Source organism: Anopheles merus, chromosome 3R (assembly GCF_017562075.2).
Source record: "Anopheles merus strain MAF chromosome 3R, AmerM5.1, whole genome shotgun sequence".
Taxonomy (NCBI): Eukaryota; Metazoa; Arthropoda; class Insecta; order Diptera; family Culicidae; genus Anopheles; species Anopheles merus.
The window spans coordinates 31,667,806-31,694,572 of NC_054084.1; the positions used below are offsets into that span (position 1 = coordinate 31,667,806).

A 26,767-nucleotide genomic window follows, 5' to 3' on the forward strand; every position below is an offset into this window, starting at 1 on the left:
CTTTCTACGACTTTTTTTGTGCCAAAAAAAAAACAACATTGTAAAACTAATCGTTTGCCATTCATCAAGCTCTGGTAGACAAAATTGTTGGCTGCAAAAACGGCACACAAAAAAATGAAGATGTGACCCCATCGTTAATTCGTTCCGATGAGAAAATGACGCTCAATTCCTGCCGCACGCCATACCAGCTGGCGCATTCCCCGATCATCATCGTCATCAAACACGATTCAGTGATTCGATTTAAAAGACCACCAAGGAGTTGCAAAAGTGGGGAAAGTAGTGTTATTAGCTTTTCCGCGGAATTTCCTCCCAAAATCTCAAACAAAACCAAAAAAAAATGCAGAGCCAAAATTTGCATGAATCAATTTTCCAATTCCGAAAGCTTTACCAATCAAAAACAGAGAGACAACGGAAGGGTTGAACCGAAAAAAAGGGCAAAACAAAATTGATACAAGTTTGCTGCGCTCATCTGTTCATGTTTATGTTCATGTTTGTTGCATTATTCAATACTGGTGCAGCCCGTCGAGTGTGGGAGGGGGGGTTTTCCTCGCCCGGCACGGGAAGGAAGCGGGGTAATTACGTCATTGCAAAAAGTGGCCCCCGCTCCAGCTCCAGCCGGGGGAGAAATGTCAACCACCTACCTCCTGCGCTTCACCTGCTTCCCATCCACCACTAGCACACCGAGCCGAGAACACAACCGACCCACCTTCGACCGACACCTTTTAAGGGGGACTGCAATCGATGCAGTTGCTGCAGTGCCCATTTTCCGCATAGCACACACACAAACAGAGCCACACATTCGCACCGGATGCAGCAGTGCTAAGAGGTGGTAGAAGAGATTGTGCGATTCTTGTTTTGCCTTTTTACGGTCTGCCACCACTCCCCGGGGGGAAGCAGGTTCTTGCCAGCGTTTGTAAGCGAATTGCAAATCTCGTTAAGATCGCGTCAAAGACACACACACACATGCTGGAGATGCCAAAAGTGGCCAAAAGTGCACACACAAATAATATCCCAATGCACATGGCGTCTCTCTCTCTCTCTCTCTCTCTCGATGCTGTTGTATCTGCCTGTGTGTGTGCGTGTGCGTACATGAAACCTAGAAACTTCATCTCTCGCACACTTGGATTGTTGGTGGCATTGATGGTGGCGGCCGGTTGCTAAATTCAGCGTAACCAGCAACATAACCCCCAAAAGAAGCACGTATCAAAGCAAACGGTGCAAAAAAAAAAAATAGCGCCATCCGTGTCAGCCGCCCAGACGCACACACACACACACAATTGCAAATACGAAATGCACACACACGCAAAGAAAAAGACCTCCTTCTCCTACTCCGAAGTGCCAATAACAAACATCAAGAAATCGCACACGCATTATGCAATTTGTCTGCCCTCCCCTGGGCATGTTGGGGAGGATGGTGGTGGTTGGCGCTTGTACGTAGCGTGACATGACACGACGGCAAGCCATGCCAAGCCGCACTCCAAAGTGGCCACAGTGCCCCAGACGGCTTCATCACAGCACAAACACATGATGTGGCAAACACCACGCACGGGAGCCTTTTGCACCGGATGTGGTTTTGGGGGCATCATCTTCATACGTGTGTGTGTGTGTGTGTGTGTGTGTGTGTGCGTTGGTGCATTCGGAAGCGGCAAGAATCCCCATTCGGCCCTAAAACAAAAAGGGGAAAGAGTTATCCGTTAAAGTTCCTTCTCCTTTTGCCAACCAAACGATTCGTTCGTCGCCCGTGATGCGTTGGCTCGGAGGAAAATGTTCTTTTTCCCCGTTTTTTTCTCTTGCCTGGTGTCGCCCCATTCGCCATGCCGCTTTTGCTGCACACACGCGCGCTCGAGCGCGGACTGCACGCACACACTCAAACGGCACGGCAAGAATCCCGCAAGGTTATGGTATCTCCTGCCTCTCTCTCTTTCTCTCTTCGTACCCTCTTCTCGCACAAACCCGGGCGTCATCGTGTGATGAAGAGTGATCGAACAAAAAAGAAGGAAGCAGCGTGCGCTCCCTCCTCCTGGTTTTGTGTGGTGATGCATATTTGTAGTTGTTTGCCATATATTTACATTCAATTGCAGCTGCTGCTGTTGTTTTTTGTTGTGCTTCTTCTGTTGTTGTTTTTTTTTTTGTATCCTCCTGGATGTCGCTTGCAGCTTCCGGCGTCTTGATTAGAGCGTTGATGATTCCTATTCGTTGCTTTTGTTCTGCTGCTTCTTCCTTACTCTACGCCTGCTCTGCTTTGTACAGCTTCACGCACTCGTTCGCACACACACACACACGCAGTGCGGGATTAATTAAGCAAAACCCGCCTGCATCTGCGGCATACTGTGTAGCAGGCCACGGATGATGATCAATTTGCACCAAAAGCTTGCCTAGCTTTGCTCTTAACTTTATTTTTACACGCACTAAACGCCTTATTCCTTACCGCCACACTAATTACAATCGAAGGGGCACTTCACAGAACACTTCTCACCACACACACACACACACACTCAGAAGGCCCACTTCTCTGCACACACACTCACCGCTTCCCGAGCGCAGTAATCAGAATGTGATTAATCTTTTTGCACCGACACTTCTCTTCCTTTGACGGTGTACACGAAGAGCACACGCTTCAATCAAAAAACAATCAATTCTTCTCCTCACACTTGGCACTTTTTGCACTGTGCGTCCATTACTTCGCAGGTAAGCTTTTAATTTTTGGATTTGCTTATGGTTTGTTTCGAATGTTGAGGGAAAGAGAGATATAAAAAAACTCACACACGCGATACGCGTACACGCACACGTCTGACCGCAACGACGCTGTGGAACACAATACGTCAAAATGGGGGAAAACGTCAAAATGTATATACGCGAGCGGCAGTTGAGCTAGGGATGGCAGGGCAGCACACTCTGCTGGAACGGAGGGGAGCTAGTTGGTCGACAGAAAGGAACGGATAATGGAAAAATTAAGTTGTGGTGAATCTAGTTCTATGACACAATGCAACAAAATGCTATTTCATAGGTGCAACAATAATTTGACATTATTGTGACGTTCATTTATGGTTTATTGTGCAACCATATGCTTGTTAAAAAAAATTAATCAATTAAATTGGCATCAATGAATTAAGATTCTACAAAAAAATCAGGATTTTATCTGAAAAATCAATTTCTAGCAAAATATCAATATGCGATTTTAAATAAGAGGATCATAGGTTCGAAACCAGAACGGGAACGGAGCCACCTCGATAGGTTCGGAACGTTCGGCTACCATCGCTAGATTGAACGAAGGCGATATGCCAAATTTAAAATAACGAAACATTTGACGCATGTTTCGTTCTCCCACGAAGCGACAGGGATCGTCTCCCAAAGAGCAAAATGCATTGCTCATAAAAGCGCCACCTGTTGGAAAAGGTCGCAAGCTGAGTAACGGATGCAAAAACGAAAACAAATATGTAAACTGCCATTTTTTATGATTATTTTGTGAAAACGTTTGTTAACTTCAACACAACAAGGTTCCATTTGAACTCATTAATTGAACGCTTTTTTTAAGTTGATTACTGACACCACCATTGGATTCGAATTTATCGCACGTGCTGTCAAATGCTGTTTTGATTCGTATTGCGTTATAGTTGAAATTCATTTTCATTGAGATTTTTTTAAAAGAAAAAAAACGTTTAAATTAAAAGGTTTAAATGCAATAGTAGGCAAACCCAGTTAAACTTTAAAAAATCATAATTTTTAAAGTGTGGAAACTCCAATTAACGAAATATGAAAAACATTTCCACAGTCCGAAAACTTTAAGTTGATATAATATAAAATAAAATATTTGAAACATGACAGAACATCCAACTTCACTCCTTAAACTGTAAAACACAATTGATGTTTTTTTTACAGATTTGGGTATTTATAGCTAAGTTGCTATTTTTTGTAAATTCAAATTTGTAAGAAAAAAATGTTTCGTGGATTTAGATTTTCGTAAAACAATTGTATTCATGTTTGCTTAATAAATCAACTAAAACAATAGATTTACTGGTGCATTCTCTACCTGTAGCTGTTTGCAAATTAGATCAACAAATAAATAACATAACATAATCGAAAGAAAATCATATGCTAACCCTCTTTGGTGGATTGGGCCACCCATCCCTTCCCCACTGGGAGTGAAGCGTACCAAAGGCTACTTCGCTCATGTAGCAACTCACTCTCTTTCTCTTTCTCTTTCTCTCTCTCTCTCTCTCTCTCTCTCTCTCTCTCTCTCTCTCTCTCTCTTCGGTCTCATTTCCATCCATCGCAATCTATGCTTCGGCTTGTCGGTCGGCCGAAGCGTAGGCAACTCGGATTGTGCTGCTGCACGATCGAGCCCTGCAGCCGCGCGTTCAATCTGGTTTTACGCGTCGAACGAGGCGGATGTGTGCGCACTCTCCGGTAGTTGGTGTGGGAAACGCGCCACAAAAACATTTTTCGAGTACGTCTGATGATTGAAAGGTGTGAAAAAAAACCGTTAAATTACAGTGCTTTAGTTTTTTATACATTACGGTTAATAAGGATTGGTTAAGGGTTGCAAATAAATTAGGCACCAATCGACAGCAAGCAGCATGTGACACTATTTTGTAGGCATGTTTTACTATTGTGAAATTAGTTTCAAAATATGCACAAGAAAAGGCAAATATGCGTAAAATAAGAGAACAAATTCCCATCAACTAAAGGTGTAAAAGTGTTACAAAAAGGGAATAATAAAAAAAAAAAGGTTGTCAAATAACTACGCACCAAAAACCGGTTTCCGTGATTTCCCTTTTGGGCGATGTTGCAGGGGGGGTGGTTTTGGGCATTTGGGAGGCCCCCTCTCCCCCGTTCAGCCATCACAGCTAGCAGGCTGTGCTCCATCAACTCGTCCCAAAATCATCATTTGGCGTTGAGTTTGTGTGCTTTAATTTTACAACAATCGCCCACGACAAAGGAAAAGAAGTCAATCCGCTATGAAGTGCGCCTGTCTAAGGGTGTGCGCGTGTGTGTGTGTGTGCGTGATTTATAGCATAGTGAAGGGTGAAAGGAAGCATAACAAGTGTCTCGACGCGACTGCAAACAAAATTGAGTTACAACTAACACTTAAAGTCACCTGTGTGAAAAAGTGTACAATATTTCAAAATAAGGGTGCAAAAAAGAGGCAACATTTCTTGCTTTTCAATCCCTCATCAACCCACACCTATAGGTGGGTGATTGGGTGATGTGCTTCCCAACATAAAAGCAGCAGCAACAAAAAAAAAACAAGCAGGAAGCAGAAACAGTCTCCCATCCCGTTTCGCCCGTTGCGCATTGCGAAAGTTCAAGTTCAGACCGTACTCCACTGTTTTGTATGTGTGTTTGAAGAAGAGAGCAGAGCGAAGAGTGTATGCGTGCGAGCGTGTGTGTGTGTGTGAATGTGTTTGCGCAGCAGACAGACACGGGTCAGAGCAGGCCGGCAAGAGGCGGGAGAAAGAGCATAAAAAAAAGCTTGCCCAGACCAGAAAAGAAAGCAGCAGCAGCTTCAGCAGTCCACTGAAACGATGTGACAGGGCGACCATAACCCTGCAAGTGTGCACTTTTGCACGTGTGTGTGAATTTGTGTGTCTGTCTGTACGTGTGTTTACAAACCGAAGGCAAAACAGGAGAAAAAAATTGCATCAGCACAGCGTGTGTATGCTACTGCACTGTTTCCGTTTCTCCTTTGTGTGTTGCGCGCACAATACATTGCACAAAAACCCTGCAATTCGCAGTAGGCTGCGTATCGTTCAGGGAGTTGGTTTGTGAAATTGCACTCAAAATTAAGCGATAAATCTTTTTAAAACGCGATTAAAAAAAAGAACAAAAACACACCCACACACATATATACAAAGAAGCCCAAGGCATCATTTCGCGAAAAAAAACCCCACCGAGAGTGTAAAGTGTTCGTGGGCAGTATTTGGACACGGGCTTTTCCTTACGGTGGTGTGTGCGTGCGTGTATTTGTGTGTGTGTGTGTGTACCTCACTACTACTACTACCGCCGATTGTTGTGCGAAAAGAAAAAGGGGTAGATTCGGGGGGTTATTGGTGGTGGGTGGCCCGTTCAACGGGTTCTTGTGCGACGACGGCGACGACTACCACGACCACGCTTGGCGACGAACAAGCACGCTTTCCACGCAAAAGGGAAGAGAGTGAGAGAGAGAGAGAGAGAAAAAGCAGCCGCACGCAACGAACGCAACGAAGAAGAGTGTAAAAGTGCGAAACAAAGAAAGAAAGAAGAAGAAGAAGAAGCCCAACCCGATCTACCTGTGCACACCTTGGTGCACATGGCGAGGAGCGCCGAAAAGAGCGCAAAGGGGGAATATGTATGTAGGGGATGATGTGTTTTCTGGTTACCTGTCGGGTGTGCTCCACACACATAAACACACACACACATACACCATGAAGATGGTACACCGCATCAAGTGCGTACATGAAGCTGTATCGGTATTTGTGTTTGTGTGTGTATATACGCGCGCTCTTATTGTGTTTGAATGGGTTGGTAGTGGTAGTGTGCTTTTTTAATGTCAATAAACTCTGCGCCTGCTGCTGCTGCTGCTGTTGGCTGTTGGGAGCGAAGAGACGAAGAAGCGCCTTCAAAACGGAAAAGGCCAAAACGCCGCCGTTGTTGGTGAAAAAATATTAGCCTCCACTGTAGTCCCTGCGGTGGTGGAGCCATTATGGTGGAGCCTTTTTTGAGTTTTTTTTGCTTTCTTTGTACGGTTTAAATGAGTGTATTTGTGTGTGTAGAATACGTGCACCAGGAGACCGCTCTTGGGTAGTGATTTTTTTCGAATCAGTAGCAGTGTGAAAATTCCCTTTTTTTTTAAACAAAACATGCCCATTTTCTTTACCAGCTCGTAGGTGTTTTTTCGGCAGTTTAGGTCGCGGGCAGTACACATACACACATTTAGTACACAAATATACAATTCACATACGGTCCTTCACAACCTCTGCGCGCGCCCTCCGCTTACAAACCCACATGCATACGAGATTAGGTTCGCGGCTAGACGACGACACAGTGCAAGCAAGGATTAGTGGTGTTGGTGGTGGTGGTGGCTGTGGTAGCGGGAAAAGTGCCAGCGGTGTTAGGGGGAGTGACGGAGGCGGCAAAGGATTAACTCGTTCGTGGCAACAAGAGCGATGTCGTTGCTGCCGGTCGCGTGTTTGTTTATAAAAGGGTAAGTTTCGGTTTAAAAATTAGCATTATTTGCTCTTTTAACATTTTCAACAGGTCTTAAGGTTGAACAAAACAACTCTCTTAAGTTTTATAAATATGTATCAACATCAGGGATACTTAGGATAACATAGAAATTGCCCTGCCGGTCATGGCAGCACCTCGAGATGCGAAGTCATTTCCAATGTTTCTCAAAACCATCCAAGGTTTCTATAGAAATAAGAGTTTTGTAGCAACATATTGGCAATTTATGAGCATATCAGACTTAATTGGACGACCTTATTGGACGAGTCATTTAGCCCTTGCTGCGTCCTGGAGGTCTGGAGATCTGGATTGGGAGTTTAGAGACTATTAGAGCAACAAGATCCTCAAAACATTCAAATATATCTACATTTTTCGGATTGTGGATAATACAAATATAATGGAATGAAATGGAGGAAAGAATGGATATTCTATCACATTCATTTGTTGAAAATCCTCGCAACATTACTACAGACAAGTATTTTCAATCGATTGTAAGCTCCGTTATGTGGTCTAGCCGATTATCAAATCAAGCCTAGAAACATCCAGGCTAAAGCCTCGATTAAGATATACTCCAATATTGATGTTGTGTAGCTCTCCTTTTATTGGTTCCTATTACAGACACACATGACCTATATGATGAACAAGTTTAGATCCTTAATCTACCCTAATATGACCAAAATGTTTTGGATATTAAACAATGTGCATAAAAGAAATCATGTATTTAATTGGAACATTGGTTGAAGTAAACATCATGTAAATCAGCGGTCGGCAAACTTTTGAGGCAAACGGCCAACTTTAGTAAATGATCGAGTGAATGCGGTTTTTATTATTGCGCTTAAATTATTAAATTTTAATCTTTTAGAAACATTAACACATTGTGGTTTTTCTGTAATTATATCATCCAAGTATGGTTCAAAATTAATGATACCTACTTTAAAAAGTAATTCTAATGTTTAATCATTTTAGAATCGGCACTAGATGGCCAACAATGTGATCAGTCAAAACATAACAAAAAGGGATCAATATCGCTTCCTGAAGACCCCGTCCTCCCACGCCGCAAAAAATATTTAAGATATTTCGGGGATGATACAAAAGTTTGAACGGCTGAAAAATTATCGAAGTAAAAATAGATTCAGTAATTTTAAAAATGCTTTATGGATAATTAATGCCATGTCAGATCAATTGATAACTGATTCCTTATGAAAAAGCACTTTGATAATTGTTGTACCCCCTAAACAGCAACAGTGTGGAATCATCGTTCTCGTTTAAACAACAGGGATTTTTAATTATTTGGTTTTGCTTTCAAATACGATCGAAAATATCCCTAAAATAGTTTAAAGGGAAACCAACTGATTTGTGTCAAATTGAGAAAAACAAATAAAACAAAATAGAAAAATTATCGCATGAAAATGTATGGAACTGTTTCACTACATTTTAAATTTTGTATTGCATGTCTTGCGTTGGTGAAAGTCTAATGATCTCCCATCAAATGCAAGTCGCATGCAAAACTTTAAAAAAAATTATTGTAACCAGGCTGTAGTATGTCTCATCAATATTAAATTTCGTGTGCGATTTCCTTCATTACGAAAGTCTTATTTTCGTGTTGAAACAATGTTGAAATTACATAACGGTTGCATTAACAAAATTGACAAATTCATAGGTTTATCATGGGATTATCTTCACCCGCTCTAACAAAGCATTAATTGCACTTTGAATAGTAGCATCCCATGAGACAACTGAAAACCTCTATCAGTCACCTCACCTTGACACCTCTATCAGTCGAACTCTTACCATGATGACCAAAAGTGAACTAACCAACGTCGAAGCGTGCGCGATCAACGAATGACGCCCCGTAGTCTGCGTACACAAGTCTGTCGTCGCATAAGAACGTGTCTGCGTTTTGGTCACCAACATCTTGGTACTATTAGGCAACAATCAAAACATCGCAAGAGAGCCCAGGTTCATTTTTTGAGGTTTCAAAAGAAAAATGAAGACAGAGGTACAAGTGGCTACATTACTGAGTTATCTGGGCCGGGAGATCGATCCGTCATTCCAAAGTACTTTCATTAAAGTTGAAAGAGTACGATGGTATAAAATGTTATTCTAAAAGATATTCAGCAATTTGTATACGAATAGTTTCTTCCTATCTTTCAAAATCAGTCAAAACTTTTCGCGGGTCGGATTGAATGTTGCGGCGGGCCGCATTTGGCCCGCGGGCCGGACTTTGCCGACCGCTGATGTAAATGACTTCTTTTTCATTTCTTAAAGATCAATAGAAGAATCCAAATTTTAGTATGTTAAATATCGATACCTCAAAACAGACAACGATACTGTCACTTTTCTATTTGAAATTATATCAAGATATGAAATTGTTTTTTACAAAACTTGTAAAGATCTGTATAAATCGCTGATTAGTTTCCATTGAAGTTAATGTACTGAACGATATGATCATCCGCTTCTGATTAAATTGTTCCAACGATCAGGCACCATATCCGTGATCTTGTTTCCAGTATCATTTCAATGTCGAAAGATATCCAATTTCGTTCGAAAATGTCAAACAACTACAGAGCTGCCTTAAAAAGAATCAAACATCTCTGCATCCATGTACATTAGTCATCTCCTCTTCAAAGCCAAAGAATCCGATTTCTTCTGTTCAAGCGAAACTAAAGCCTCGCTCTGGCTTCAAACCACACTCCGCCAGAGTTATCGGTATATATTTAACAAACTTTCAAGGTTACTCTCAAGGACATCCGTTGCACGCCTCTTTCGGCATGCAAATTCAACCCGGTTTGTGTTTTGTCTTTCTTCTTTCTTTTATTTAAATCACTCAAACTGAATGGAGTGTTGGAACTGAAAAAAAGAACCAAAAAAAGCAGCACTACAATCCGTGTAATCTGCATAAAGATTGCATATTGGGCAGATCGGGACGGTCATCTTCCCACGCTGCCACGGAACGTCTGAAAAAAAAAACACCCTCGAGGATGTCCATTTCCTGTAGTATGGGAAGGAGGCCATTTTGACGGCAGACGTGTGTGTTTTATCCCCCACACAATCGTGTACTCTTTTCGTCCATCATGGATCGTCACTTCATTTTTGTTTTTGGCGAAATCGTCGACCTGTTCACATTGACCGATTACTGTCCGCCTTTGCCAATGGCGCGGAAGGAACGGCCATTTAAGGAAGGAAGGGAAAGCACAAGGGGTAATAGAGTAAGAGTGGGAGAGAGAGAGTGAGAAAAGGAAGCCCGAAACACCATTCCATTGAATAAATTCTCATCCCCCGCCATGAAGCAGCCGCGCCATTTGCCGCGCCGCGTTGTGTTTATTTTGTTCGACCGAGCCGCCACGATTTGACCTTGGCGAATGGGATCGGTGTCCTTGATGAGGGGTTGAGTGTGTGTGTGTGCGTTGTTCTTTTTCGTCTGCCGCATTCAAATGCGTGCGATCATGTACAGGAAACCACCCTCACACCCATACATGTGTGTGCGCCGCGGCGAGCTCGACGTGATCGACGCTCGATGTTGCGCGCGTCTACGCACGCTCCCTAGCGGGAACGGAAGGAATGCGAGACACGCAAAAGAGAACCTTTTTTTTTTTGTTGTTTTCGGGTTGGCTGAGGGTAAAATAAGAGAGCAAAAGAACAAAAATATAAATGCAGACGGTGGGGATGAGTGCAAAGTGAGCGAAACGTGGGTGATCGTTTCCGTCAACTGTGTTGCAAAGATGTCCTCCCGTGTTGCCGGTGCCCGCTTTTTGCTAAGAAAAAAAACCACCTGATGGAGTGAGCAATCCTACGCTTTTTTTGAGAACACACACACGCACACACGCTCGAAAAATAATTATCATTTTCTAACCTCAAACCCCTCAAAAACTGTACGAACCGGTTCCGTGCAGATCGCAGAAACTAACGATCGCGTCTGCCCCGCACGACCACGTCTGGCGCTTCTATTTTCGGGCGTGTGCATCGCTGCTTAAGCGCTGCCGGTCCCTTCTCGATTGCGCCCTTCGTTCGGGCTTTTCGGGAACACTTTTCGGGCCGTGTTGTGTGCGGCGTTTTCGTTTCATTTTCGGATCTTTTCCGTCATCACGAGCGTCCCGAGAGCTGCCAGGCTACGTCATCGACCTTTGGCAAATGGTTTTTTTCTCCCTCTGTGTGTGTGTGTGTGTATGCTCAGAGGCACGCACACACACACACACACATAAACACAGGGCGTAATGCGCCCTCTAGCAAACACTTGCTGTTGCTGCCTGACGACACCGGGCGGCCGACCCACGAGAAGAGTAAGACGGCCGAAAAGTCCTTCAAGGTCTTTTGCCCCTACGCCACACCACCACCATCACCACCAAGCCGGCGACCTGCTCTTTGCCGCTCGCACAACTGCTGCTTTTTTGTTCGCATGTTTGTGTGTGTTTAGGCGTTTGCCTTTGATGGGTAGCTTTGCTTCCTGACGCGATGACTTCCATTCCAGTTTGGCCGTTTTTTTGTTCTTCGATCGTTTGTCGGATTCGAGGGAAGCATTTGTGTTTGTTTGTTTTGTTAGATTCGTTAATAAGTGGTTTATTTTCTCACTGGGTAGCATCAATGCAGCATCTTGATGGCTTCTAATTAACCACACTCAAGTTAGTGACTCCATATGGGTGGATCAGTTTTTTGCTATTGTCTTTGCACACGAAGCTGTTGTTAAGCTGGTTATGTTGCTTCATATTGCATTATTGAAAGATTGTATTTGGTTGTAAAAAAAGGAAGGAACAATCGTTGTGACGTAAGCCACTGAGAAATTTGCAATGTATTGAATGAACTCATCACAAAGACTCAATGGCGATTCAAAGGTCTTCTGGCAAATAACAATCTGAATGATTCGAGTTCAATAATTCATTCGAGAGATTTGATGTATGAATTGACTCTTTGCGCCAACTAGTAACTCACTCAATTGATGTGAACTCATCTATGAGTTAAATGCCTCTTTCGAGAGCTGATCCTCTATTAGTAAATAATATCCTTTCGATGTCTAATAACTTGTTTGAAGTAAATCAAGCCGTGCTTGAGCTTAATGGCTCTTTCAAGCGTTATATCTCTATATGCAATTTGACACTATCTACACTCAGTCGTAATTCACTCACAGTAAATTGAATTACTCGAATTTGAAAATTCTCTTTCGAGTAATATATTTTGATAAGAATCTTGACTCTTCATGCGTACTAGTAACTCATTCGTTGGAATTTAATTATCTTAGAGTTAAATAACTCTTTTGAACATAGATTGTTGATAAATAATTTAACGGCTTGTGATGAATAGCAAATCAACCACAGCAAATCAAACCAATCGTGAATTCAATAGCTCTTGAAGTAGTAACTCAGTTGTTGAGTAGTAACTCAATGACAGTAAGTTGACTAGCTCTTTGAAGAGCTAAATCTTGTTGAGAGATGTCGATACTAGTAAAGTTGACACTTTATGTCGATACTAGTAACTAACTCACAAGGAATTAAACATGAAGAGTTCAATAACTCTTTGAGAGTTCGTTCTCCATAAGTGATTTAACACATTGCGAAGACTAGTAACTCATTCACCTGAACCTCACTCACTGGATATTTAAGTTGAATAACTCTTGTGAGAGCTAAGTCCGACGTGCTTATTAGTGCCTCACTCAAGGTGAGTTCATTGATTCGTGAGTCAAATAACTCTTTACATTACATCACATTAACTCTCTACAGTTACATTTCGATATATATTTTAAATCTTCTTGCCAACTAGCAACTCACCTGCAGCATTTTTCATGATTCTAAGAGAGTGAGTTGAAGGATTAACTCATTCATCCTGAGTTCCTAGAACTTACGTTACTATGAGGTTATGGCCACCCCAAACAATCTCTCTTATCTTGTGACCTTTAGGCTTAAGTTTCAAAAGGTGTGTTTTGAAAACAGTGTAGGACAATAGATATTAAACTTTTGAAGTGGCAGCTGTTAAGTTACCCTTTTTAGATATCTCGCTCGTTCCTATCCCCTCGGGGTAACCATTTTGCAGCTAATTTCGCTGGACGCGGTTTTAACAATCTTCCTGGCTTCCTGGTTTACCGCACACATGTGTGCTCTCGCACCGGCCATCCCACCTAACGTCCAAGGAATGCACGACGAAGTCGTCTGTTTTATGCTTAATCATGACTTTATCGAGCGGCTAATCATCTTCTCGCCCTCGCCCCAAGCAACAAGGGAGCAACGAACGAACCTGCAATAAAGAGCGGTGTGTGAGGTTGCTTTTTTTTTGCGCGAAAGATGATTCATTTCTACGCGCAGTTCACGTTTGCGCCACGGTTCGTTCGAGAGACGTGCCAACAAGACGATCTCGTTTTTGGGCCTTGCTGCTGCTGAGGTCGTTGCGCAACCGAAGGGAAAGTAGAGTGCAACCCCCCGCCCCGAGCACCCAACATCATGCTTTTCCGCTCCACCTTCTCCTACCGTCAAAGGCAAGACAAAGTCCACCACAAGAAGAAATAATAATAATAATATGCTACAAACGTGTTGGCAAAACGAAACCAAAAAAAAAAAAACTCATCTCGCAAAGCAAAACGCGAAAAGTCAAATGCCTTCCAAGAATGCGTTGTTTGGCTGACGAAAAAGGCAACACACAACTCGCAACATAAAAAGAACGGAAGCACGCACCTTGTTGCGGGGAAGCAAGCCGGCGAAAGAGAACCGATAGAACGGAATTGAATAGAAACTGCGGAGAGAGAGAGAGAGAGAGAGAGAGAGAGAGAGACACATACACACGCACACAGTTTGGGGTGCTTTTTGCAAAAGTTCAAGGTCACTGAAATGTCGATTTACACACATACAATTACACACTTACAAAGAACACAAATCGCATTCTAATGGAATGAGAATTCAACCCCCAAAAAACATAAACCGTCACGCGAGTACGCGAGTTCGCTCCGTTCGCGGTGGATCCTCTCTGGGGGGAGAGTGGTGTGTGTGTGTGCAAACGACCGATCGAGTGTGTATGTGTGTGTTTGTGTGTGTGTGTGGGGAAGAAGGTTCGAAAATTGCGGACCGATCGTGAGGATCACTTTTCACTGCACGTCGATCGCGTTTTTTTAGCATTTCGTTGTGTTGCGACCGATGGCAGGTCGTTGGCTTTTTTGATGTTTTCAAAATGCTCTGCTTTTCTCCCGTTTTCTTCCTCTGGGTGTACGCAAGGCAAGGTTTTTCACCCGGAGAGGAAAAAAAGAACCATAATCGTTTGTCTGGCGGGTGTGTAGAGGTTTTGTTTTTTTATTCTCTCAAGAAACAGTCATTGGGAAAACTCCAAATTTTTCCCCAATGTAACGTTATTTTAACGTTCGTTTTTGGCGTCTGAGTAGTACTGGTACAATGACCGAAGATCAGTCAATTGAATTGCACAGTGCGAAGCGGATTGGATGTCAGGGGCAGGGTTGCTTCTCCTTTTTCTGGAGTGATCTGGAGTGCACAAATACGAATTTTATCCCTTTGATAATATAAATTGGATTTGGATAAATGGGATTTTCAGCCGCAATAACCTATCCTAAGTATTGTATAATGATTGATATTCTAAGGTTGTTGGCGTAATATTATCGTGAAAAGACATTAAAAGCCATTAGGTTTAATTTGATAGAAAATGATAATGATCTCTCCGGGAGGTTAATTTTACTATCGTTTGATGTATAAAATTTCAGCATATTTGATCACATTACAAAAGTATATGGCTAAATAATAAACACAAATAGATTTTCACTGTCACGTTACCCTTATTTGTTGTACCTTTTCGACGAAAGCGAGGCAGCCAAATGGCAATGAAACATATTATTTCTTTGCAAATCTGTTAAAAACATAATCCTCTTTCGCCCGCAGAGACAAAAAGAAACACATCAAACGGCAATTTTGGCATGTTTTTCTTAAAAAACAAAATTCTACGAAAAATCTCTTTTCATCTCTTGCGGATGCTACCGTCGAAACAATTCGCACAATTCGCATTTCGAGTGCAACGAGAGACTCGTTCGTATTTTTCGTTTTCGTCTGGCGTTGTCCCGCCCTTTGTCCCCAAAACGCTGACCCTGATGGGCCGTCGCGAACAGCCTGGCTCGAAACCACTTGTGACCGCTCGTTAACATGCTTTTGATGATATTTGCAAAAATAAAAACAAACAAAATCCCCCGTCAAAACAAACCACATCCATACACAAGACCAAAACCTCAACTTCGGCCCGGTGGATTTTTAGCTGTTAACACAAAGCGCTACTGTGTGTACTTTGCTACTAAGATTGTCCCCTCTAAATGACACAAGGACGGTTTTGACAGACTTTTTACGAACAGGCTGTGTGTGTGTGCGTTTATTTGCATCAACCATTCAAAAAACGATTTAAATTGCATCCCGGCCGTACGTCTCCGTTGGTTTCCTTTTGCATTGCTCCCTACCACCTTTAACTCAGTGATGCAACCGCCAACTCGGTTTTGCAACATCTCTCACTCTCTCTCTCTCTCTCTCTCTCTCTCTCTCTCTCTCTCTCTCTCTCTCCTTGTGCCTTCCTCTCTTGTAGCAAGGAATGAGCGTGTGATCGCGTGCGTGCTTGTGATGCAATCCGAGCGAAGCTGAGTGCAGAAATCAATCAGCAGCTCTGCGCAAAGCACGCGCACGTCACTGTACAGTGTGCAACACGCACTTGTAACCGAGCTGCACCACACATTTGAAGGCGATTATTAATCGGGTTTTTTTCGGTCGGTTTTTTTTAGGCTTCGATATTAATCCGTCGGCCGGTAGATAATTATTTGTTCTGCTTTTTTTTGTCTGCTGCTTGTTGGTGTTGTTTTCGTGTCGGTAAATTAGTCGTTTTTTGTCTTCTACCGCCGAATAGAGCTCGCGGGCTCTTACGTGAGCTGGTCTGTTTATTTTTTTGTTTTGCTGTTGGCTCGAAAAAGGCTGACATCGCGCAAACATCATCAATGGTGGTGGGGAAGCAACGGGAAAAAAGAAGAAGAAGAGGGGAGCAAAAAACAAAACGGCAAAGAAACATCATCGGAGCTTTTGGCCTGTGCGGGGTTAGAAAGGAGCGAAGGCCAGCCAGTCGTCGGTTCGCCCGGATCGCCCCGGTTCCCGTTACTGCAATTTAGCTGCAGCGAGGCACGCACCGCGTCCGACACGGACACATCAGCGACAGGCGTGCATATGGGGTTGCCTTCTCTTTCAGGTTTTTGGTTGCCGTTGCTGCTGTTGCTGTTGTTGGTGGTGGTGGTGGTGTTTGCTTCACGAAAGCGGCTCCGAAGATCGTGATCATGGTGATCGCACTCCGATGGATCAATGGTTCAAGAAGCCGAGCGGCCCGGGGCACGGAAGGTTCGCAGGAGGGGAACCATCCGCGGTGGATGCGAGATATGGGTCCCACGGTTTTGAGCCGTTTCGTTTCGAGTTTCATTTTGTTGTGCTCTTGATTGTTGTTTCTTTTTTTTTGGTTGGGTCTATCCGTTGTCTCGGAAATCGGTTTTTAACACTCCTTCCAGGCGCATAGAAAGTGTCTGGAGTGAGTTTGAGGAGATCTTGAGAGATTTGTGGAGTTTAACTTTTTTTCAAGTTGTCTGGAATAAATAGCAATATTTACTACAATTCAAGTTATTGTACACTTCATAAGCTCATATCCATTAACAACAATCATCAACAATCAACACTGATCTCTATCTCAGACATCTTGTTCTTTTACAAGCTTTTGGGCAGTATTGAGATGCTCAGAATTTCCTCTCACGAACCCTGCTTTTAGATAGTTTTTTCTGGAAAACTCGTGATACACCTTTCATTTACGTCTAATGATGTGTTTCTATACATATTTGAATCCAATTCCTATCACCCAATCTAACGCTTCAATGCCATCATCCACCAGCGCCACAACCAGTTGATATTTGCATAACCTTCGCACGTCATCTTGCATATTTGTAAGCTCTCTGCTCTAAAGCTTTACCATAACGATGCAATTTCCAGTCCAATCAATGCAGCACAAGATCTTCCCCAAAGCACTGCAACACTGCTAGTGTCGCGCGTTAATTTACACGAACACGGTGGGGTTTGAAGTTGAAACAAGTGGCAGCTAAAGTAACGATCATCATCTCATCTCGCTTAACAACAAGTGGCATAAAACCGCGTAAGACCATCAAATCTGAACTCTCTAATGTAATGCTGAAAGTTTGGTCTGTGTGCCGTATCTACCGTTTAGCTAAGCTTTGCCGTCAATACTTAAGTCGTTACATTATGGCTTTACCCCAACTACCATTTTGCCATTCTAAACCCGTCGATTTAACCGCTCTGATATGGGTAGCAAAGACGGCCAAGAACAAACCACCGTGTGTCGCTCCGGCTTGCCCGATGCTTAGGGGAGTCAGCTTTTCCAACGACGTTATTCAAACGAGTGGGAATTGGTATAGAAAAGCAACACAACACACACAAAAAAACCCTCCCGTGAAGGGAATCAGTACGCAAAGCGAGCGCAGCAGGGACAGGGCATAGGGGGCTCGGAAAAAATGCAGCCGGATTGCATTGAAAATTGACACTCCTCGGTGGTACCGCGTCTTGTGTGCTATACTTCAAGAACTTGTCCGCTACATCCCCCCCAAGTCACCTTCCTAAGCAGCAGCAGCAAAAACGGACACAAGCCTGCTCTGGTTGGCTCTCCGAAGCAGTCGGTGGTGATGGCGGTGGCGGTGCATTCACGTCAGTGTGTACGGTTGGCATGTGAGTGCATTTAATTTCTTCGCCGACCTGCAGGCGGATTCGAAAGGTGCGCCTTTTCGGTGCGAAGGTGAGCGAGAGTTGTTGCAACTTGTGTGTGAGCGCGGTCGGTCGCCCGCACTGTTACGAGCCTATTCTAACGTGTGTCTTGTGGACGTGGATTAGGCTGGTTGATCGCTGGACGCTTGCTGGCTGCTGCAAGGCACTGGCAAGGCACTGGGTTTGGTTTGGAGGTGCAAGTTTGCTGAAGAAACTGTAAGGCTACGAAGAAGTTGAATTTTGTACTGCAGTTAAGGATTTAAGAGATCACTAGAAGCAAACGATTTGTATGATGATACAGTGACTGGAATGGTTATAAGTGCATTGAGGGGCATATCTTTTATCTTGGGTTGATTTAAATATCAATACTTTAATGTCAAATGTTTGGTAATGAGGATACAAATAATTTCGTGGAAATAAATTCTATGCTTTGGTAGAAAAATTTGTTGTTTTGGTAGAAAAATCAGCTAAGAACTCAATATTCTGAATTTGTATCTTTCTGGAGTATCTTTCGTACCAATTTAGATCCTTAGATTTACCAATTTAGATCCCGAATAACTGGTTATTTTATGAAGTTAAATGCACAAATAGAAGTATTTTGTTGTAAGTACGTGTTACACAGGATCAAGAATCATTTCAGCAGAGCCTATGAAACATATGTTCTTAAAAGTCTGATTTTGTTTGAGTAACATATGCGTCTTCGGTTGGAGATTTTTCAATAATTCGGAAAAAAGTTTCCTAAGGAGTTCCACTCCACTGCAATCGATTCCACGTCCTCGTCTAGGTGACCATTTTTTTGTGATGATTTGTTACTTTTCTCGTTTTGCATGCAACTGATATCTAATATAAGCGTGGCATAACATCAAGTTTTTAGTGCTTTATACAACAGATACTAAAATGTACTTCAAAATTAGGATGCACTCATTCAATTGTCTACCACTGTACTTCCAAGTCAACTTCAAACTGTTGCACTTTTCCCAAATCCGTAGGCCTCGCTGGGTATCTCAAAAACCCACCCGATTCTGTAATTATCGGTCATTACCGAAGGCTACCACTTAACCGTTGCCAGCTACCCAACACACAATTGAAGTCTTAATTTAATTATAAGTGGACCAGTTACTGCCCCACCCCTCATTTAGTGCCGCGCGATATCTCCTGCCGCTCTCCACAATGCAAATACACTGCAGCTAAGCACTCCACTCCCAAAACCGCCACCGCCTAGAACGGTGATCGTTAAACGATCTCGGTCGACCCCGGCGTTTGCTGCGGACGCAGTGAGGTTGACCTCTTCCCCGCTCTAGGGGCGATATGAAAAATGTGCACCCCGCGTGCGGTTTGTGCCCTGTTCCGGGGCAACCCGAGCCCGTGGCAACCCGAGCCCGTGGCACAAGGCCAATCGTGGTGGACTGCTTGGTGGGAGTAGTAGGGAGCGACAACTCCCTTCGCTTTGTGCACGATCGACGGTGTTTGCAATCGCCGCAGAGAGCTACAAATTTGAACCAATTTTCCAACACGAGCGAAGGGGAAACTGGGTTTCTTTTTTTTGTTCTTCTCCGCTGCTCTTCGAACGTCAACCCAAGGGGTCGTCATCCGAAAATGGTCGTCACCTTTCTCTTCTGCATTGCCCGGGCACCACCGATTTCGGTAGTTCAAAGGTACGAAAAGGTAACGAAATCGGTGACTTGCGAAATATACAGCGTGCCATTGGTGGCTCAGCTGTTTTGCTGCCTTCTTGCCCAGATTTTGCCTGCAGTTTGTGGTGGGGAGCCCCATTCGGTGATCTATTTTACGTCTCGGTAGCCGCGACCCTTTCGCGCAGACACAGATGCAGGGTGAACCGGCGAACTGCGCGCTGTGTCCGTTCCGTGTCGAGATTTTGGACATCTGTTTTTGCCCAAGAAGTCGAGCGAGGGGACACCGTTCACTGACCGCTTGAAAGAGACCCCCCCCCCTCCTTTACCGGTTCAAGGGAGGCCAGTTTTCTGCTTGCGCCCCCGGGAAAAAGCACTGGAGAGGGAAATCGTGTGGTGGCCGTTTTTTATTTATTTCTTTCATCCACCTCCCCTGTCTTCTCTTGCGAAAGTTGTACCCTGGAGGCTTGGGGATTGTGGCTTGTGTGGCCACAACGAGAGCAGGAAAGAGAGAGAGAGAGAGAGGGGCGAGGGTCATTGCGTTGTCTTCAGAACTGGATCAATGTGGGTCTATCGATTTTTTGTTGGTTTGTTTCGTGTGTTTTATGTTGCTCCCCACACGTTTCTGCGATCGTGAACAGCTGTTTGCTGAAGTAGGGAAAGGAGACAACACACGTGTAAGCAAGCAACGAACCCTTAGCAACCAACCTACATGATGATTCGGTTCAGTATCGAACCGGGGTGTATGATTCATCGGTCGGGTAAATGGCCTTAAGCGCCAAGCGGATCGCTGTCCAAATTTCGCTCCACACCGAGACCGATCGATGAAAATGTAACCCGCCCGTCGCTGCAAACATGTTACGGACAGGGCCGTAACGTATTGTTTCCCTTCGGTAATTGGCACGTGATGAATGTTCTAGTGCCGTGTTGTTTTTTTTCTCTCTTGCCTTAAGCTGCTGCTTGTTGGAATCTAGCGTTTGACAGAACAAAATTTATGTATGCCTTACCCTATAAGCTTAATAATATGAATCGAAATGGCGAATGTTGTCTTGTTTGCTGGGTGCCTTTTTTTGTTGGGAAACAAATCAAAGGCAAGGAACTACTACTGCCCAGTGCCTTTAAAAGTGACCGTTAATCAGCGTAAGATCGGTCCAGCTAAGAGTCCAGCTCTAATAAGGCTGACCTTTCCGATTGGATGTTCTTATCGCTCGGCGAGGGTGGAAAAAGCGAGGCGAGGAACCCTTTTCTGACTCCGAAAAGCCCGCACGGCACCCCGCAGTAGAAAGTGAGTGTGAGTCATTTGGAGCAAATGTCAGGCCGGGGCGGGTTTCAAGTTACACGATCTTTTTCCACCCAAAGAAGCTGAACGGTATCCATGTTTTTTTTTTTTTTTGTTCGCTCTCCATCACCTATGGATGGGGCCAGCCTTCTTTGTTGCAGCCTCTGAAGGCCACTGGAGCGTGTCGTAAAGAAGCGCAACAGCAACAAAAAAGAAGCCAGCCACGTACGTACGATCATTGATGAGTCACTGAGATGCGATTTCCCTTCGCTCTGGCGTATGGCGAATGGCTGAGGTACCCTGCAAGCCTGATGCCCGGAAGCTAACCACATTCACCGCGTGCGCTTCTTCGCGGAGTGGGGGCAAGATTTACCCATGAGCCGGAATTGGTGAAGCCGATGACGCACGTGCCTCTTGTGGGCAAGATGAGTGGTGGAGGTGGTAGAAAGGTCGCTGTCAAAAATTGTTCAGTGACCTTTTTCCCTTCTAAAGGAGTGGAGCCCCAACAGTGATCAAATACTGAATGATCTTTGGGCAAAGAATGGCACAGATCAATGTTACGAAATCGTTTTAGTGTTATTGATGGGAATAGCTCTCCCATTACGTGAGTTAATTAAGAGTGAATGAGCTAAAATGACGAATCAAATCTAGGACTAAGTCTGTGAGTGAATGAATAACTCTTCAAGATATATTTTAATTCGGAGCATATTCGGAGAGGAAATAGCAAATAGCAAATCTTGAAAAGATCTTGATATCTTAAATCAGACTCTAATGGTTCACTCTTCAAGATTTAAAAAGTGTGATCGAAAGAGTGATCAAGAATCGTTCAAATCACTGCCAGTCAGTTACTGGACGATGTGGAGAGTCAAGTAACTCACCCAGAATTAACATTAAACAGAGTTATCTAGGTCCTCAATGGGTTAAATCTCTAAAATAAATTAAATAAATCCAACACGAATCTTGATTTAAGCTCATTCGCAACTAAGATTCCACTGATTCACTCATTTTGATTCTTCAAAGAGTTATATGACTCAAGAATTAATCTGACTAGCCCGAAGAGTTCATTCACACATGAGTCAAATCTCTGTATAGATTTAACTCACTCGCTCTTTCTGACCCGATGCGAACATCCCTACAGAGAGTACCGATCGATGTATGCCCTTTTGGTGGAGTCATCTCTCTCATGCATTATGCATGGAATTTTCTGAACTTTGCGCACTTTGGAGTGGTATTGTTCTTACACCCCGAATCGGTAAACGCTGAATCATCGAAATGTCATTTAAAGAATTGTGCTTGTGAGTGTCTTTGCCTACTACTTGTAAAATGACTCAATTTACCGTAACGTGAGCCACCCGTAGTTGTCCGGTGTGGTTTATTCCTGTCGTCACCCTTTCGCTCCGATGCGGCCATTTACACTGCACAGGTGAGGAGGTGAGGCTCACACTATTATTAGCTTGTGCGTCCTTGTATGCATGAGATCGTCCCTTTTCGTTGTTGTTACCCAACCCAAACCTCGTGTATAGTGTAAAACTAGAGTAGTGAGGGAGCATGCAAAGGCATCAACACCATCAACCATAACAACAGCAGCAGCAAAAAAAAAAAAGATCACTTGACGACCTTGAAGGTCGGTGAGGGGTCTGGAGAGGATGGAAAGATCAGAAGAGGATCCAGACCAGCACTAATAAACGTGTAAGCTGCTTGCGTAAACCGATTCAGGCACAGTGTGTGTCTGTATGCATGCGTACCCTTTTCATAAAAAGAAGCTTCACCGTGCACGCGCAAACGGTGCGCTTCACCGTTATTTGAAAAGGTCAAACTGAATGTGAGGAAGGGCGGATGATGCACCAAGACCTTCCCCACCAGACCGCAATGCGCTCCCGGGGTTTGCTGCCTAGCGTGCTGAGTGGTGTCGGTCCTCGGTGTCCTCTTTTACGCTCTCTTTCTCGAAAACTTGTTTGCACAGCAGCGAGCACGAAGCTTAAAGCAGCAGCAGCAGCAGCCCTCGATGGAGCAGCCTGCGATCGTGCGTGTCGCACCGATCGGCGCGCGATGTCGCCCCTACTCCCATCGCACTGTCCCAGCGCCATTTTGGGGCCTGCTCGCACGCAACCGAGGGAGGCCATTTTGAATTCTCTAGAAGATGAGGGACAAAAAAAAAACAAACAAACAAACGAACCCCGGGACGAGAGTGTTGTTCGCTCGTGTTTGGGTGCATTTTTGCAAGGCAACACGAGTGCATCTACTGTATCTTGGGAGTTCATTCTGCCCGGGGTCGAACGTGCCTGCCACCAACTGCCGGATGGCGCACGTAGGTGGACTGTGACGCGCACCGGGAGGAGCACACCGTGGAAGCGTGTCCAGGCGTAATGATGCGTTTTTATACACTGGTTCTGGACGGTGTGTGTTTGCAGCACGTAGCTGCACCACGTTAGGTCACTAGTCGGAATGGGGGTGGCAGAGAGTTCCGCGAAATAGGGTGTGATGTATGATGTGCGGCTTTCCAGCACGTCCACTTCCGGCTTTGAAAGGCTTTCTGCGTGTGCCACTACAACTCCCGGATGACCTTCCCAGTGACCGGGTAAAAAGGGCTTTTAGTAAAGCAAACAAATCGTATCATGCGTATGACTCTTTGTTTGTTGGAATTGAAGACTCGCTCACCTTCAAAATGAGGTCTTACCTATGATTATTCTCGCCACTACAGAAAAAAAGAAACATCTCATCGATTCAGGGTCATTGACATTCCAGCTATTGCTATTGGAGTTCTCGACCAAGAAGAACAAGCGGCGAACCCCTCCCTGGGGTCCGTCAGGTCCGTTTTCGCCAGCGCCAGGCGGCTTACGCATAGGTAATACGCACGCACCGTCGTAAGATTGGAAATTCTAATCGAACCGTAGCCGAAGAACACAAACCATGCGTGCGTGCCATTGGTCGTCGCGACGCACTGCTTTGGAATTCTAATCCATAAGCATAATGGAGCATTGAAATACGGCTGGCCTTAAGCTGGAAGGTACTGGTGCTGGAGATTGATGGGTAGGAAAGTTTGATGACACTGGCGTTTCAATGTCCCTTTTCGCAGCACCGCAGGGTCCGGGACCAGTCACCGGCGTGTGTGCCTGTAGCGTATTATAGCACTTCCAAGTACACTCCCGAGCACAAACAAACTGTTGTGGATAAAGATAACATCCACTCACCTGCTTATGTGGTTGGTTGATTGGTTTCCCGAATTGGCATAAGCTCAGAATTCCCGTTGATCGACCAGCTCCAATTGCCGTTCTCATTTCGTTCGTTCCATATTGGGACAGGGTTGTTTTTCTGCTATAAAATCTCTCCCAAATTGTCTGCAAGTCCTGAAAGAGCTGAATGGAGAAAGAAATGCACAGGAATTGGGCAAAAAAAAAGACGCCAAAGCTTTCCGAAATTCAATCCCCAGTGCCAGTGTTCTTTGCGCAGTGCGCTCCAACGGGCTCTCTGGAGCCTTTCTTTCTGTACCACTCCAAACACCGCACTGTGACAACTTCTTCGTGTGACAATGTTCACCTCCCCGTTGTTGTCCCCCGGTTGGCAATTTTTACCACCTTCTAGCGGATGCTGTCGGCGTGCCATTTGCAATGTTGTCGCGAGTTTTATGCAGATTAATGCTCCCGATTAAGCTCTCGGCGAGGCTTCCCTCTATTCCAAACCCTAGTGTGATCACCTTGCTCTGCCCCTCTGTACGTTGGAAATGGAGAATGCGAGTGAGATGAAATAAAATTACTTAAAAAAAAGAAGTCGTCGCAAAAGCGAAACGGCCCAGGAAATGGCCATAAAATTTGGCACAAAAATTCCAACGGCTCGCGCTGGGTTCGGCAAAAATTAAAAACCAAGCAAAACTTAAGATACGTCAGAGAAGATGCTGGCAAAGCAAGCGGAATAGCGAGAGAGAGAGAGAGAGTGGAAAAGATCAACCCTTTTCGGTGTGTCGGTCGGTCGATCGATCGATCTTACACACCACACCCGCCCGGTTGGTTCTTATTCGGCCGGTCGGAAAGCCTCTTTCACTTCCACCCCAGGCGTGCTCCCGCCGAACACAAGTGTTCCAATGTCATGCGCTTGCTCGAGCAGCGGACATGTCACTGGAGGCGTGGTGTGGTGTTGTGCTCCATCTCGTTCTCCGTTTTCTCACAGCTTCGCGTCTTCGATCTCGATTCGAACCGCCCGCAGCGACGGCAAGAATCGGGTCGGATGGCGTCGTCCGCGTCGTTGTCGCGGGCTTTTGCTTCGGGTTTTTTTACAGCGCCGGTTCCGCGCGAAACAAGAATTGAAGATTAACGGTGAAAATGAGCCTTCCGCTGCCCATCCGCCGTTCGGCCAGTTTGGCCCTCGGTTCCGTTTTCGGGGTGGCGCTGCAGCTGGCGGTTGGTTGGTTGGTTGGAAGCCGATTGGACGGGAGTTGCGTTTCTGGTTTGCTGTTTTTTTTTTTGTTGTGTGTGCTGTTACTATCCATCTCTTCTTTCTTCCCGGGTTCTTCCCGGGTGAAGGGTGCGCGCTTTCCGGCCTTTCCGGTAAGAGCTTTTTGCTTCTCGCCGGTTGCTTCTTGCCGCGGTCGTCCTCTGAATGTCACGGTGGATTGGTCGGTCGGTCGGTCGGTGCCTCTTAACGGCCAGGTTTTACGAGGTTTCTCTTTTTTTGTGTTGCTGCTTTTGCTGAAATAAGAGCTGAAGAAGTTTGCACCACCAACGGCTTCGGGTGTGTTGGTGTGTCTGCACACGGGGTGTGTCCCAACGAGTCGGCCCCGCGCTCAGGTCAGATGGGAATGAACGGGAAATGAAGGAACAAGTGCTTAAGCGGAGAGAAAGATAAAGCTTGTCCACCGCAAAGGGAGGCTAACATTGAGGGCGGCCAGTGCGGGATAGAGAGGGGACGGTTGTGCCAAAGCTCGGCCGCTCAGACACTTGTTCGGGGTTCGAGATGTGTTGTCGGCCTTAGGGAAGTGGAATAACGCGTGTGGAGGTCACGTTTAACACAACGTGCCAAATTCGTTCGCTCACGGGGTGAACGGAGTGCGGAAAAGGCGGGGAAAGGAAATGGCAGAGAAATGGAATAGTTTTTGATCAGTTGAAATGGCGAAAGGTGGTTGATAATATCTTCCCAGAAGCTCTTTAAACTCTGGTTTATCTTGTCATATTAATTTTTTATTTAAAATGATTCTACTAGAAGCTAAGCACTCTGCGTTACGTTAGCGTTACGCGTAACGCCTGTGGGTCAGAAACCCAAGTAACGTTTTGTTGTTAGCGGTGACGTTCTTCGACATGAAATTGCCTACTTTGACACGTTTTGAAGCTCTTTTTGAGTTCATTCGCACAGATTTCTCTAATCACTCTTCCACTCTTGTTAAACTCACTTCAAAGAGTTATTATTCTTAACTCTAGCTTGGGAGTTTGATGTGGCTAATAACTCTTCTCGAATGTATCTGAGATCTCAACATCAGTTTTACTCAAATTTTCTATGGTTTTGGAGTAGATCATGCATCCAAAAATCAGAAACTCCACATTGTCGTTAAACTCTGTCTGTCTACTCTAGACATATATCAATTCTTCAAAAATCCCAACATTAGGTCCTCGAAACAGTATTTCAAACGCTAATCAAGTACTGCAACACTAAAAAATGGCTGTTGCAATTTAATTTGCAAAATTAGTGCCTCTAATCTCGTTCTCACGAGACATCTCCATTCGAAAGCTAATGTCACAAATTATGAATACTAAGCGCGTCCGGTTTTAGAGTTGACACACACAGGCACACACTGCCCAATAAAATAGATTGGTGCTGTTTGTCATCATTTCCTGTCGGCAGGGGAGCAAGCGCTTCTTCTTTTTTGTTGATCCATCCGTGGCAACTGAAAACGGAGCCAACTCGCA

At 44.6% G+C, this 26,767-nt stretch overlaps 1 protein-coding gene across 1 annotated transcript in view; it reads left to right on the top strand.

Moving 5' to 3' along the window:
* The first annotated feature begins 4,357 nt into the window (after positions 1-4,357).
* Positions 4,358-26,767, top strand: part of LOC121595646 (nuclear hormone receptor FTZ-F1 beta) — a 41,298-nt gene continuing 18,888 nt past the window's right edge. Inside the window, exons 1-2 of the mRNA XM_041919771.1 lie at positions 4,358-4,467; positions 6,860-7,183. The gene's annotated coding sequence lies outside the window, so the exon portion shown is untranslated. The remainder of the gene's footprint in view (positions 4,468-6,859; positions 7,184-26,767) is intronic.